Source organism: Lytechinus variegatus, chromosome 4 (assembly GCF_018143015.1).
Source record: "Lytechinus variegatus isolate NC3 chromosome 4, Lvar_3.0, whole genome shotgun sequence".
NCBI classification, from domain to species: Eukaryota; Metazoa; Echinodermata; class Echinoidea; order Temnopleuroida; family Toxopneustidae; genus Lytechinus; species Lytechinus variegatus.
In genome coordinates this window covers 46,329,520-46,343,135 of record NC_054743.1, presented here as the reverse complement: position 1 = coordinate 46,343,135, position 13,616 = coordinate 46,329,520, and the positions used below count along the sequence as shown (strand labels likewise).

Below are 13,616 nucleotides of genomic sequence, written 5' to 3'. Positions count from 1 at the left end.
TAAGTCCATGTGTAAATCACTTGACATTTTAGGCTATATTAGGCTTCACGGTGCATCAAGGTGGATAGGCCTTAAATTTATGCGTGCTTATTAATAAAAATCATAAAAACAACAGGAGAAAAAAGGTGTTAGCTCTGAAACATACTTGCCCTATATGACCGATCTTTTATGCAGCTGCATATATAAAAAATAGCACTCTCACTTGATTGCTCCCCCCCCCACCCCCACCAATAAACAAAAGTAACGCGATGTTTTACCCCGGTGTTTCACATTTTCTTTTTACATTTCTTTCTACCGTTTGAAAAATGGCGACGGTCATCATGCGATTGAGCACATGTACTGACGGTACATGTGCAGATCAGAGACCACACAGCGCAGCGCGCGTGGCCACGTGCAATACGTACGAGAGCTAGCTACGGGCGCGGGCTGTCGGCCAGCGCCACCGCGGTATACGGTACCCAGACCCAGCGCTTAGCTCGCAAGATCTTGAAGTTAAGAGTGACTGACCAGAATCAGAATGGCGACCTGGCAAATCTTATTAAAAGAATGGGACCATGAAGACCTCATTGAAACTTTCGAAGGTGAGTTCTTTGTAGCGTTTTACCTTGGTCTTTATAAATGTTAAACTTGAATGGCTTAAAATCAATTGGCCGACTCACAATCTACCGTTGTTCGTAGATTCTAGCCTCGGCCTACGACGTCATTGAAGTTAACGGTACCGTTCGCCCGTGACAACCTGCCCTGCCGGCACCGAGGGCCATCCTTGGCTTAGCCAGGCAGCTTTCGGGCCTAGGGCTATAGGCGGATTGGGCGGATAACCAATAATGTCAATACAAATTGGTATGTCTATGACTAAATTAGCCATCACCATTTCTGCACTTCATACAGTTTCATTCTAGGATTCTACTTGATCTAGATTATAGATCTAGGCCTAGGTCATTTGGGGTCAATAAACATAAAATATGCTGATTTTTTTTTATGTTATAACTTGAACACAATATATGGACCTAATTCATGAACTTGGACATAGGGGTAACCAAGTATAACTGATCATCAGGGTCACTGTACTTAGAAAATGATCAATTTTTTTATGTTCATTACTTTAAAAGTATAAGGGCATATTTCATGAGGCTTAAAAGGTTATTAAATATTGCTGATAATCTTGTATGAGTGTTAGGTCACATGATCAAGGTCAAAGATCATTAAGGGTCAAACTTCGTCCATGTTGGGGTGACATCACTGAAATCTTATTCTTAATCAGATATAACATTTATTAATTTTTGAAGAATATTTTGGAAGTAGGCCCTATATCCTTTTCACATAAATCAAGTATCAGCAAATGGACAAATGTGATCTCGGGTCAAAGTCAACATGCTATAATCATTATCAAATGCATGTGTAATTTTTTCCTCTCTGTTTTACATGTAGTTGTTTTCAAAGTCAACACTGCTGCAATAATGAATTATGTGATCCAGGCGAAACTGCCAGAGGGGATCCACTTTTTTTCATAAATGTGAAGTACTTTACATTTAAGCCTATTATTAATTTCTTTTCAAATATTTGTTTCTCCACAAACAGTAAACGGAATTGATGATAGCTTCTGGCTGTTGGAGAGCGAGGAAATTAAAGAGCTTATTCCAAAGATGGGACCTAGGCTAAAATTCATCCAAAAATTCTCTGTACAGGTATGACTATTTTGTATTCTAGTTGTAAAGCCTGTGTATAGTTTTGGTAAATCCATCATATCACTATTCCAATTCATTGCTAGCTAATATGAATGGATATGCCCTATAACAGTTATGAGGTGGAGGATATGAAATGAAAATGTATTTTACAGGATAAATTTTGCGATTTACATGAAAATTTAATTTGATCGGGTGCCCAATCAAAATAAAATATCTGCATGATTTTGTTTTTTCAATGAAAACCTACTCCAGAGCATGGAATGGGTTGAACTTTCTGGATAAATTATTTGTCTGTTATTAAGGATATCTAATCTTTAAATTAGATAAATGCTCAAAGACATTTTTTTTTAAATTAAAAACAAGCATCGCCGGGAGAAAGCGCTGATATCCAAAATTTGAACATTTGAAATTTTCTCAGAAGGGGTGGTTGGAAAAATATCTAGCGGTCTCTATGCTTCAGTAAGACTTTTATAACAATTATATTTGATTATCAATCACATTGTTGAGCCTTTACCAAAGCTATACACAGGCTTTAATCATCATTGATATTCAAAATATTAAATAAAAATATGTAATATGATGGGTAATTTTGAAACATTGCCTACCAGGTACATGTTTGTATTTTTTTTTCATTTGATTACAACTTTGCTGATATTTCTGAACTGTTGAATTTGAATTTTAGAGTAAAAACTATGTTTCAACCTAGAAAGATATGATGAGACCTTGATATTAAGAAATTAAATAAAACAAAAAAGAAAAACAGATTAAAATATGAATAAAAATTAAATAAAGACAACAAAAGAAAAATTTATTCATGACTGAAAAAAAAATACAAATGATACATGTAGTAAGATTTTAATAAATAACAGGAAATGGGAAAAAATAAATTTCTGAAAAAGAAATATCAATAGTTCATTATCACTTTTAACAGTTAACTTTATCCATATGGAGAATTCATATTTTGTCAACTGATAATTCTTGTCTCATCCCAAAGTGTATGTATCTCCAGGGATGTGTTTTGATTATTTAATAATTCATTTTGTTTTTCTCCAGTAACTGCTGCCAGAAATAATCAACATGTCATCTTTCATCTGCTGCTAAAATTCCTGGAGGAATTTCTGGGCTATTTTGCCACCTGAAAGTAGTCTGGTATACTAACATCTACTTGCACAAAACTTGTTTGTGTAGAATGTAAGGAAATTTTGAGCCGTGGATCATCATACAAAAGGCACCTCATAGGGCATTTGCAACCCCCTACAGTTCAGGCTGATGACCAGTGCCAAGCTAATAGAGTTCCTCATATTGACATATCTGACTTATCTAATGTAAGCAGTCATGGGGAATCAAGTGATGATGACTGGAATCGTGTTGAAATGAATGCAGATGCTGATATCGTTAATGACACTGAATATGATTCTCAAGAAAGCACATCAGACCTTGTAGCTGCTTTTTAGCTCATTTACAAAGCATTTTAATTACTGTTAACTTGGAGTGTTATTGTCAAGAAATCATGGCTCTTGTAAGACTTTTAAACAATCCCTGTTTAGAAAGGGAAGCACATTATTTGTATAATTTTTGTTTGTTTTATTGTTTATATTCAAAAGGAACTAGTACACCTTTTTTCAACAGGCTTTTTAAAAGGTTTAGCCTTAAGAGATTCATAATTTCTTTTTATAACTCAATTTTGATCATTGTCATTTATAGAGCATACATTTAAGTTGTTCAAGAATGCATGTTTCTTTGAAGACATTACAGGGGGAAACTACATTGATATCATTTTTTTTCAATTCTTTTGATCTTAGTTGTAATTGAGAACTGTTATTACCATCACCATGTGTAAACTGAATAAGTGTTATATGGTGTAACATGCCAGTAAATGGTTCATGGCCTTCTAGTTTTAGTGAGCTCTGTGTGAAGTAATTACAATGGAGGAACCTTTATAGATTTGATAGTCATATTCTATTGTAATGACTTGTTTATTTGATTAAGATGCCAGAAAGATACAATGGTAGATTTTTCCGCACCCATTTTGCCCCCCCCCCAAAAAAAAGGTTAAAAACTGTCCAGTATTCGTTGTGAACTCAATAATTAATATTTCAAAGTTTTTCCTATAAACTGTAAGAATGCTTAATGTTGATATCCCTCTCAAGACGTCATGTCAAGTCTTTTATATTAAAATGGGAGAACACCCGATTGCATTTTATGTGCATAAACATAATTCAATGACACATTGCTCCCTATATAGGTTAAAATTGCCATCAGTTCAGGCTACAATGGTAAGATATGCCAAGAATCTATCTCAGTCTATTGAGACTATAGCCTTAAAATGTAATTGATACCAATGTTAAGAGTGAAAGCACTTTTGTCAATAATTTTAGAAAGACATAGGGAAAGCAGAGGTCCAAAAGATATCAACAGTGTGTATGGGTATTCAATAAAGGGGACATTTCTCATGATATTTTAATTTCATATGCAATACCCCCAATACAATGAAATCTTTTTAGAATACAATACTTTATTTTAAGATAAATTTTTCTGAAAGTTGCTTCGAACATGCAACCAATTTAAATCAAAAACCAAAAACAAAATGGGGTTGTGTATGTGATAGGGCATACATTTGTTTACAAACATGTAGAGGTAAAAGTTTACCATTCAATGAAAATAATCAATTTTTCAATTGAATCATGTGATATTGATTATAAGAGAAAGTACTAGCCCAAGATTTACATTGGATACTGTGTACTAAGCCATTACAAGAATTTTGCATAATTGATAGAAATACAGAATACCGTATACATGGTATAGGTGGCACATATATCTGAGAAGTGTTTATCTGGTGGTCACATGTATCTATTGTAAACAAAAGCTTACAAGAAAGAGTTTTTGGTCTTCTACCCCCCCCCCCCCCCTGGTGATGGGGAGGTATGTTTTGAAATATGACACCGAGAGAGCAAAGGCCCATTTTCTTTATAAATATGTCTGATATAGTAATTAGATTTGATTTATGCTTATTTCAGATGTAAGTCATGGCATGTCACAGAAAAGTCAAGATTTCTTTGTAAAGAAGTTGTAATGAACATATTGCAGCTTTATTATTTTACCTTAAAAAAGTTAAATGCAAGTTGGTGAATTAATTTTAAGAACTTAATTTCTTTTCTATCTGATGTTTTATTGTCAAGTGATGTTATTTCTTAAAATAAACACCAAATAATGTACATGGTTTCTTTGTCAAATATTTGACTTATTTATGCATTTTGATTTTCTATGCATGTTCACATAGTCAAATGTTGCCCCTCCCGTCTATATTTGGAAGGTAGTAATACACTAATTTAGCTAAAATGATTTGGGAAATATCTTGACACAATTAGATTTTTTTTCAAAGGCAGTTTGACTACTTATTACACCTGTATCATTTTATGTCACAATGGTTATGATTTTTTGCATGGTAATTTACAATGTCAACTATAATATTTTAGGCTTCAGGTATGTAGGTTGGTTTTGAAAATAGAAAATGAATTAAATGGGTTTTGTAGATAACATGATTTGAATAATTTTGAAATTTACTTTTAGGTAAAAATTACATAAAAGTTATGAAGTTCCAATTTAATATCATTTTACATAATTTCTGTAGAACATTCAAGTTAGGTAATATTTACACAATGAATTGGGTTTTGTAGTTTACATAATGATTTACATAATATTTGTGAAATTTGCTTTTAGGTAAATATTACATAAAAGTTATGAAGTTCCTATTTAGCATCACTTTTTACATAATTTATGTAAAACATACAAGTTAGGTAATATTTACACAATAAATTGGGTTTTGTAGTTTACATAATGATTTACATAATATTTGTGAAATTTGCCTTTAGGTAAATATTACATAAAAGTTATGAAGTTCCTATTTAACATCACTTTTTACATAATTTCTGTAAAACATTCAAGTTAGGTAATATTTACACAATAAATTGGGTTTTGTAGTTTACATAATGATTTACATAATATTTGTGGAATTTACTTTTAGGTAAAAATTACATAAAAGTTATGGAGTTCCTATTTAACATCACTTTTTACATAATTTCTGTAAAACATTTAAATTAGGTAATATTTACACAATAAATTGGGTTTTGAAGTTTACATAATGATTTACATAATATTTGTGAACTTTACTGTTAGGTAAAAATTACACAGAAGTTATGGAGTTCCTATTTTACATCACTTTTTACATTTTTTCTGTAAACATTTCTCTGTGTGTACCTGATTATACATTTACATAAGATAAATATGCCATGCAAAACAAACGAATTATATATCTTTGAGTTTCATTTCCCGACATTCATGATTTAAAAGTACATCTACAAATTTGTAATACCATTCACAAAAATCTTTTTCCTTAAAACGGAAACAAAAGAACGTGACAAATATTAAGATGATAAAACTTGAGATAGTCTTGATTATAAACGAATTCTAGCGTCTAGGGGCGATATATTCCCATTTCCCCTCTTCTTACGTTAAAAAGATAATTATTATCTGTAAAAATTAAAGAAATGAATACCTTATGCATTAAATCAGTTGTCAGTTTATTGTTTTGCACTCTTGGTGGTCAAATATGAATAAACACAATTTTAAGTAATAAAACGAAATTTAACATTCGTGAAGACATACATAGAACTGTTTCATCGTAATAATGTAAGTCTTTCACATGTTTAAAATGTCGAAAAAACAATTGTGTCATTCGTGGTCCAATTTTGAAGTACCTATTTTAGTATTGCAAGAGATATAACAAAATTTCAAATACCCTTCTGTATATTTTCAGAAAACACATTAATTCATTTCATTATAAGGGCACATTAACATTCGTATTTTCAACAGAAATTTTCACAAAAACGTATTTGAAGATTGACATTGTGTAGATAAAGCGTTAATGTAGTTAAAGCAGGGACGTGTCCCTGGTTAAAGGAAGTATAGAGATATTAATTGAATACAAGCAATGAATAGCATTCATTAAGTATGATAATAATAAATTTATTAATACGAACATAGGTATATTTACTGAGGCCGTGAGGGTATCCAGTTCAGTTCTGAAAACTGTTCTCCCAGCGGGCCCCAATTTATTATTATTACCTCGGCTTTAGCTGGGCTGCGTAGGCGTTCAGGCATTCAAGGAATTCCTTCCTAACAGTATACCCAATCACCTCACCTGGGCCGAGCGCAGCACAATGTGGACAAATTTCTTGCTGAACCCCACAAAGTGATGAATCTAGGTTAACAATTGATAGAGCATAAAATTAATTTCCTGAGAGAAAAGCCTCTCCTTTCTATAACAATAATATTTTTTTTGTGTGTGTAACAAGGAAAAAACTACTTGGCTGATTTTTACTATTTGCCCATTGTGTAAATGCACTTTTTCTCAAAGAAAGGTACATTGTACTGTCGAATGGTATGTAGCTACAGATGTAATAATGTTACCATCAAAATGTAATCTAGGGTATTCTTAATTTGAAACCTGACCTTCCCGATGTAAATCTTTTCGATTCAGGATATTTTTCTGTTGCTTTATGACGACCAGGTCATGGTCATCTTTCCAATTAGGTGCCAGGTAAAAATGACATAGGTAAAATGGCAGAGGTAAAAATGGCAGAAGTAAAAATGGCAGAGGTAATAATGGCAGAGGTCAAAATGGCAGAGGTCAAAATGGCAGAGGTAATAATGAAAGAGGTAAAAATTGCAGAGTTATACCATGGTCACATTTGTTCTGCAGCGGCCGTACGGCGAGTCGAAAACAGCCATTAAACATTTTTTTGTCCAAATACATATAGGTGGTTTGAATACAAATTAATAAAACGGCTTTTTTCGATTCGCCGTACGGCCGCCGTAGAGCAAATGGGACCAAGGTATTAATAGTGGCAGGGGTAAAAATGGCAGAGTTAAAAATGACAGGTAGAGATCATGAGATGCTACATCAACAAGGAAAAGACAGACTCTTTCCAGTTAATATCAGTCATAATTATTGGCCTTGAATGGACTCCTATTGACGGAATGAGCATTATAAACTGAAACGATATTTAGATTTTTTAATCAGTTTAGGTCAGCTCTATACTTTATCGTTGATATGATTAAACTCAAGCATTTTCATGCCAAAATGATTTCAGTTAGTGAGTGATGAAAGAATTTATCTTAGCCATTCGTAGAGTAGAACAGCACTTCATCACATACATACCAAACAAATTTTAATGTAAACACCAAATATGCGCTACCATTAACACACTGAAGTAGACAAGTTCGGGATTTTTTCCAACCACTTGCATTACTTGGATTCTGTAATTTCTGTAATTAAAGTAATTGTTCATATTTCAATATCATAATGGATCCGAATAGATATTGATATGATACGTAATAATGTGAATGATACAATAAAAACAATTAGTGTTTAATTTTTCAGAGCAATGCCTCATTGCAGCTAGTCCAGTGGATGGCAGGTTCCTAAACTAGTTTCTATGGTAATAGTTACCGCATGAATCTGGAAATCTGTAGCAAATCAAGGATTTTAATTCAAACTCGTAGGCTTTTCTTAGGCACCATTCTATCAACCTGTTTTGCAGGGAAAAGTCACCAAATTATTTACTGTAAAAATAGAAGAAAAAAAGATTAAGTATGTTTTTTTGAAGTTTGAGTTTTTTTATTTGTGACGTTAAGTTTTAATCAGTGGTTCATGATTGCTAAAAAGTCTTTCAGGAGCGGATGTGAAATGATTTATATATTGATATACTACAATAATTATTTAGAGGGGTCCACACAATACAAGCAATGCTTTTAGTGGATCCCTCCATCTTCTTTGAATTTTATTTTATAATGATATTTTGCTAACAAATAATACTTTGCTCTGTTTTACTTATGGAAAAATATCATATATTGTACATGCCTCAATTCATATTGTCTGTATAAGTCCATTGTAATCATTTCGACCACTGTACTTCGATGTGTTTAAAATGAAATAATTGAAATTAAAAAACAATAAAAACATTTTCATCTTTTTTAAATTGAGAGTTCATTGATATTTTTTATAACACCAGATTTGAGAAAAATGCTCGTAAATGACGTCACCATTAAAATATAAAATTCTAATAGCTTTTTAAATCTTTGATGGATTCCCTTAAACCCTAAACAATATCATTTTAATTATTTCCTGCTATTTTTACCATAAACTTTATGTCAGGGTGAATTTCCCCTTTAATGAATTAAGTATAAATCTTGGGATCCAGGGTGTGCTTCAAATTTGATTATTTGTAGAGTGATTTAACATGAGAAAGCTTTGCATGTACGTCCATGAATAAATTAAGAAAAGCCAAACCAGGTGTCATCAATTTGGTGCAGAAAATTTACAGGGTGATATTAAAATCTTATCCTTTCCACTACTCAAACATTATAATTCTGATTTTCTTCTAAAAACCTTTCCTATTTAATCTATTGTACATGGAATGGCTTTTGGATTTTTGGCATGGGGAGGTTCCCGGGGAGGTTATTAAAGACTGGCCATTTATACCTCTGTCATTTCTACCTCTGCCATTATTACCTCTGCCACTATTACCTTTGCCATTTTTACCTCTGCCATTTTTACCTATGCCATTTTTACCTTTGCCATTTTTACCTTTTGCTATTTTTACCTCTGCCATTTTTACCTCTGCCATATTCACCTCTGCCATTTTTACCTCTGCCATTTTTACCTTTGCCATTTTTACCTTTGCCATTTTTACCTCTGCCATTTTTACCTTTGCCATTTTTACCTCTGCCATTTTTACACCGAGCCTCCAATGAAGGGTCTCGAAAAAATATAAAGGTTTATCCCATTTCCTGGATGTTCTCCGTTGTGTCTATTTTTCGTTTTCTCTACAAGACAAAAATATTCTTTGCTCCACTGTAAAAACACCATTTCAAGATTTTAAGCTTGTTGTCTAAGCCCGTCATTGTAAGAACTATTAGTTAAAGGTAAATGCTAGTTTTGGTAACGATATCAAAATGAGTTCATACAGAATCCAATGAAATGACCACTAAAGTGTCTGTTTGTATAAATAAAACACATGTGCCAAAGGATTCTGGAAGAAATTGTGTAATTGCTGAGAAATCAGCAAATAAGCACGGGATTCGGGTAGGGCGTCGGGCCCGACGCCCTAAGCAATAATTATACATTGTCCCACGTGCGCTTATCTGTGTTGGGGAGTTTCGGTGTGAACATTTTTCAGCGTAGATTTCAAGATTTCACAAAGTCCAGTTAATGTAACTGTACCAGATCTAGATCCTCGATGATATACTGGCAATTAAGCCTTGTTTTACAGACATTCTCATGAAATCAGTGTTAACTGCAACTACTGGAATTTCTCTTTAAACTTTTAAAACATATTGTGTAAAAACTTTAAACAATCACACAAGAATTTCAAACAGCTTGTTGTTAGAGTAACAGGCTTAAACAATGCGCTATTTTTGTGTGTATGTAAACGTGTTTGCTGTATATGCATGTGCATGTTACCATAACAAAACAGTGGGTTTTCTTCAACTTCAATCAACATGAGATTATCGACCATTTGCATTAGAAATAAATATTGTTTTAAACATTAGGCAAAATTATATGACACCTAAATAGATCCTTGTCATTTGAATGGATCATTTCATATTTCACCTCATGAAGTATTTATGTCCATTGCACGAATGAACAGTCATTATTTGTATTCCATTCTTCACAATTCATCGCAGAGAGATACATTTATATGGTAAAAGTCTATCATTCAGTTTCTCCTAATTACTGTACGGTGCCCAATACGTCTGTCCTGTCATGCCCGTGGTTTGATTTAAAAAAAAAATAAAGAGAGGTCCACCTCAGAATTAACTGAATGAATAAATCGAAAAAAAAATCCTACAAGCACAACACTGAAAATTCCATCAAAATTTGATGTAAAATAAGAACGTTCTGACAGTAAAGTTTTGCTTATTTTCACACACAAAAAAAGTTTACTGCACAACACAATGGTATGCAAATGATAGAGTCAATGATTTCCTCCACTCACTATTTATATTATTGTTATTGCTTGAACTATACAATATTTGGTTGTTCACAGATTCGGCAGTAACGACATGCATGACTAAGCCACATACTGTAATGAAAATGGCAATTCACCTGTTTTGGGAGGAATACATGTTTTCTTCAGGCGACAATGAGGAAGAAATTGAAGTGAGTGGAAGATGTCATCAGGCCTCTCATTTGCATACTGACCAGGATGTACATATTACTGTTTTGTGAAATCAGTCGAATCTTTTAAATGTCAAAACTTTCTTATTTTACATCTGGGGGTGTTTCATAAAGCTGTTCGTAAGATACGAATGACTTTACTTCACGAAACACCCACCTGATCTTGAGGAAATGTTATGTGTTATGCTTGTTGGATGATTTTGTTTTATGATGAGCTTGTCCTTTAATATTCATCAAGCATTTTGTGTAATTGAAGTTTGAAAAATATCTTGGCTAAATCTGAATAACCTGTATATCCAAACGTTCATAATCGTTTCTTATCATCTCTTCGAACTTTATCATATCATTTAATTCTAGTCTTCATATCTCATAAAGTAGGAGACATCAGAACCACAAAAGACGGCACATTTCACACTTTTGATTTATGTGAATTAATTATTAATATTTGCCCACCTGGTAATTACATGTAACTTGTACAGAAAGTGCAGAAATAATTTATACTATGGATATACAAAATAATATAAAATGCGACTTATAAAAAAATTCAAGAAAGTTTGTGTGCAATCGAATTAAACGTCCGCATTATATCTTTATATCGCTTTCTGTCCAAGTCAATTATTTCAAAACAACGTTTTTTTACCAAATAGTTGCAATCTTTAAGTTTCTTAAATCAATTGGAAGCGTAAAAAAAGGTGTTCCCCACGCAGTCATCATGTTTTAAAAACGTACATTGATATTCATATAATGCTATATTTTTTTCAATTGGCCCACCCTCTCCCTCTATTTCTCTTCAATGTCATTAAACATTCTGTTTTTAATTCCTTTGTAAAGTGATATTTTGTCACTCATAAAAGACATATCACCTCAGAATAATCTCATGACTAAAAAGGTGACTCTCACAAGGACAAAAAATCTACCAATGTGTGAAAAGTAATTAGTTTTGATGAATTTGTAGTTTCTGCTAATTTTAATATTAACTCATTTTATCTAATGAAGGAAATCTACATGGTTTCTTAAATCAACCCGCTGTATACTATGTATTACACCCACTGGTTTGAAAGATTGATGATGACTATTTACTTAATAATACGCACACTCCCTAGTTAACAGTAATATTTTTATTTTGGATCATGAATTAAATAAAAATTAGAAACTAATGTATGTAATATAACTCTTCAATAATACAATGTCTTGCGATTAGGATCAACAGTGCGTATATTTTACTTTCATGCCAATTTTACATTGAAAAAAAAAATAATCGGTTTTTAACGTGGAAACGAAGTTGGAATATGAATCGTCAGTTTAAAGAACAATGCGGACGACATTTCTCCAGTATTATTTATTTATCCAAGAGATTGGACCATTGTCGAAGCCCTGAATTCAGCATATTAGCCATGTATGTATGATCGTTTTTTACAATTAATTTCCAGGCACGTTTTTGTTGTTTCTTTTGTCATTGGGGCACATACGCTATCCCTAACTTTTCTCAAAGTACTTTGAATGAGGCAAATTAATATTTGTTAGACAAATTAATCGATGTGATACATGGACTGACTAAAAATGAAAGTTCGAGAATGCCAATTAATTGCAAAAATATTGAAACAATACATCACAATTTCCAGTTGGTTATAGAATTCATGATGATATGGTGTGTTGGCTCAGTTGGTAGAGCGTCAATCTCACAACCGGGAGGTCGGGAGTTCAAACCCCGGCCGCGTCAGACCAAAAGACGTTAAAAGGTGGGAGTTGCTGCTACCCTGTTTGGCGTTCAACAATAAAAGGGATAGAGCCTCGTCGATCTGGCGCTGCACAGCGGCTGCCGGGCCCACGATCAATTGGGCAAAACACATTTTCGGAGTATTTCATTTCTGGTGTCTATTTCGAACAATAAAATATTGATTTTTATGCAAGTTGGGGAAGATAATGTTTACAAAAATAGGAATAGTCACGAATACCCCAAAATTATGAGAAATACAGCTTTGACGACGTGGTCAAGAATTGAACAAATGCACAACTAATATCTATTGACCCATGCATAAATTTAGTGAATTTACTGATGAATTAACAATTTTTTCATGGCACTTTTGATGATAATGGTGATATTATTATTATTAATATTATTGTTAATATCGTAATATTGTTGGTAATATCATCAGACTGCTACTATCATAGAATGCTACTACTACTACTACTCCTACTACCATGAGTTAATGCATAAATGGAGTGCCTAGTCAACAATCGGGCTCCATATCATTTCGCGTTCACGCATCACACAGGCAATCAAACATCATTCTCATTGCACTTATTCACCAGGCTAATGTGTGTTATTTTTAATTTTAGTATAGTTAAAAAGCTTTGACTATCACAAGAAAGAGGAACGTTATGAAGTATAATACCGAAAATAATTCATTGGCTTTTTTCGCGGGTAACTTCTTCTTTCTTTGTGTCTGATGATACTGGTTTTCCCCAATGTTGTTTTCTGTCAAAATTAAGTGTTTGCTCTCATTCTCGTTCCAATCGAGTTAGAGCAATATAAAAAAACATGGATTTGTTAAAGGGAAGCATACATGTCATAGAACAGAGATCAAAAATAACTTTTCTGCACGATTTGAATATTGCAAACCATAATAAACATCGCAAATGTTAAAATACATTATTTTCCTGACAACCAAATACAGCTTAATAGTATG

At 32.9% G+C, this 13,616-nt stretch overlaps 1 long non-coding RNA gene across 1 annotated transcript; it reads left to right on the top strand.

Annotated features, from left to right (window-relative positions):
- The first annotated feature begins 238 nt into the window (after positions 1-238).
- LOC121414176 lies at positions 239-3,238 on the top strand. Its single transcript, XR_005969816.1, has 3 exons — positions 239-581; positions 1,579-1,685; positions 2,739-3,238. It is a non-coding gene; the product is annotated as an uncharacterized LOC121414176 (long non-coding RNA).
- Positions 3,239-13,616: the final 10,378 nt, after the last annotated feature.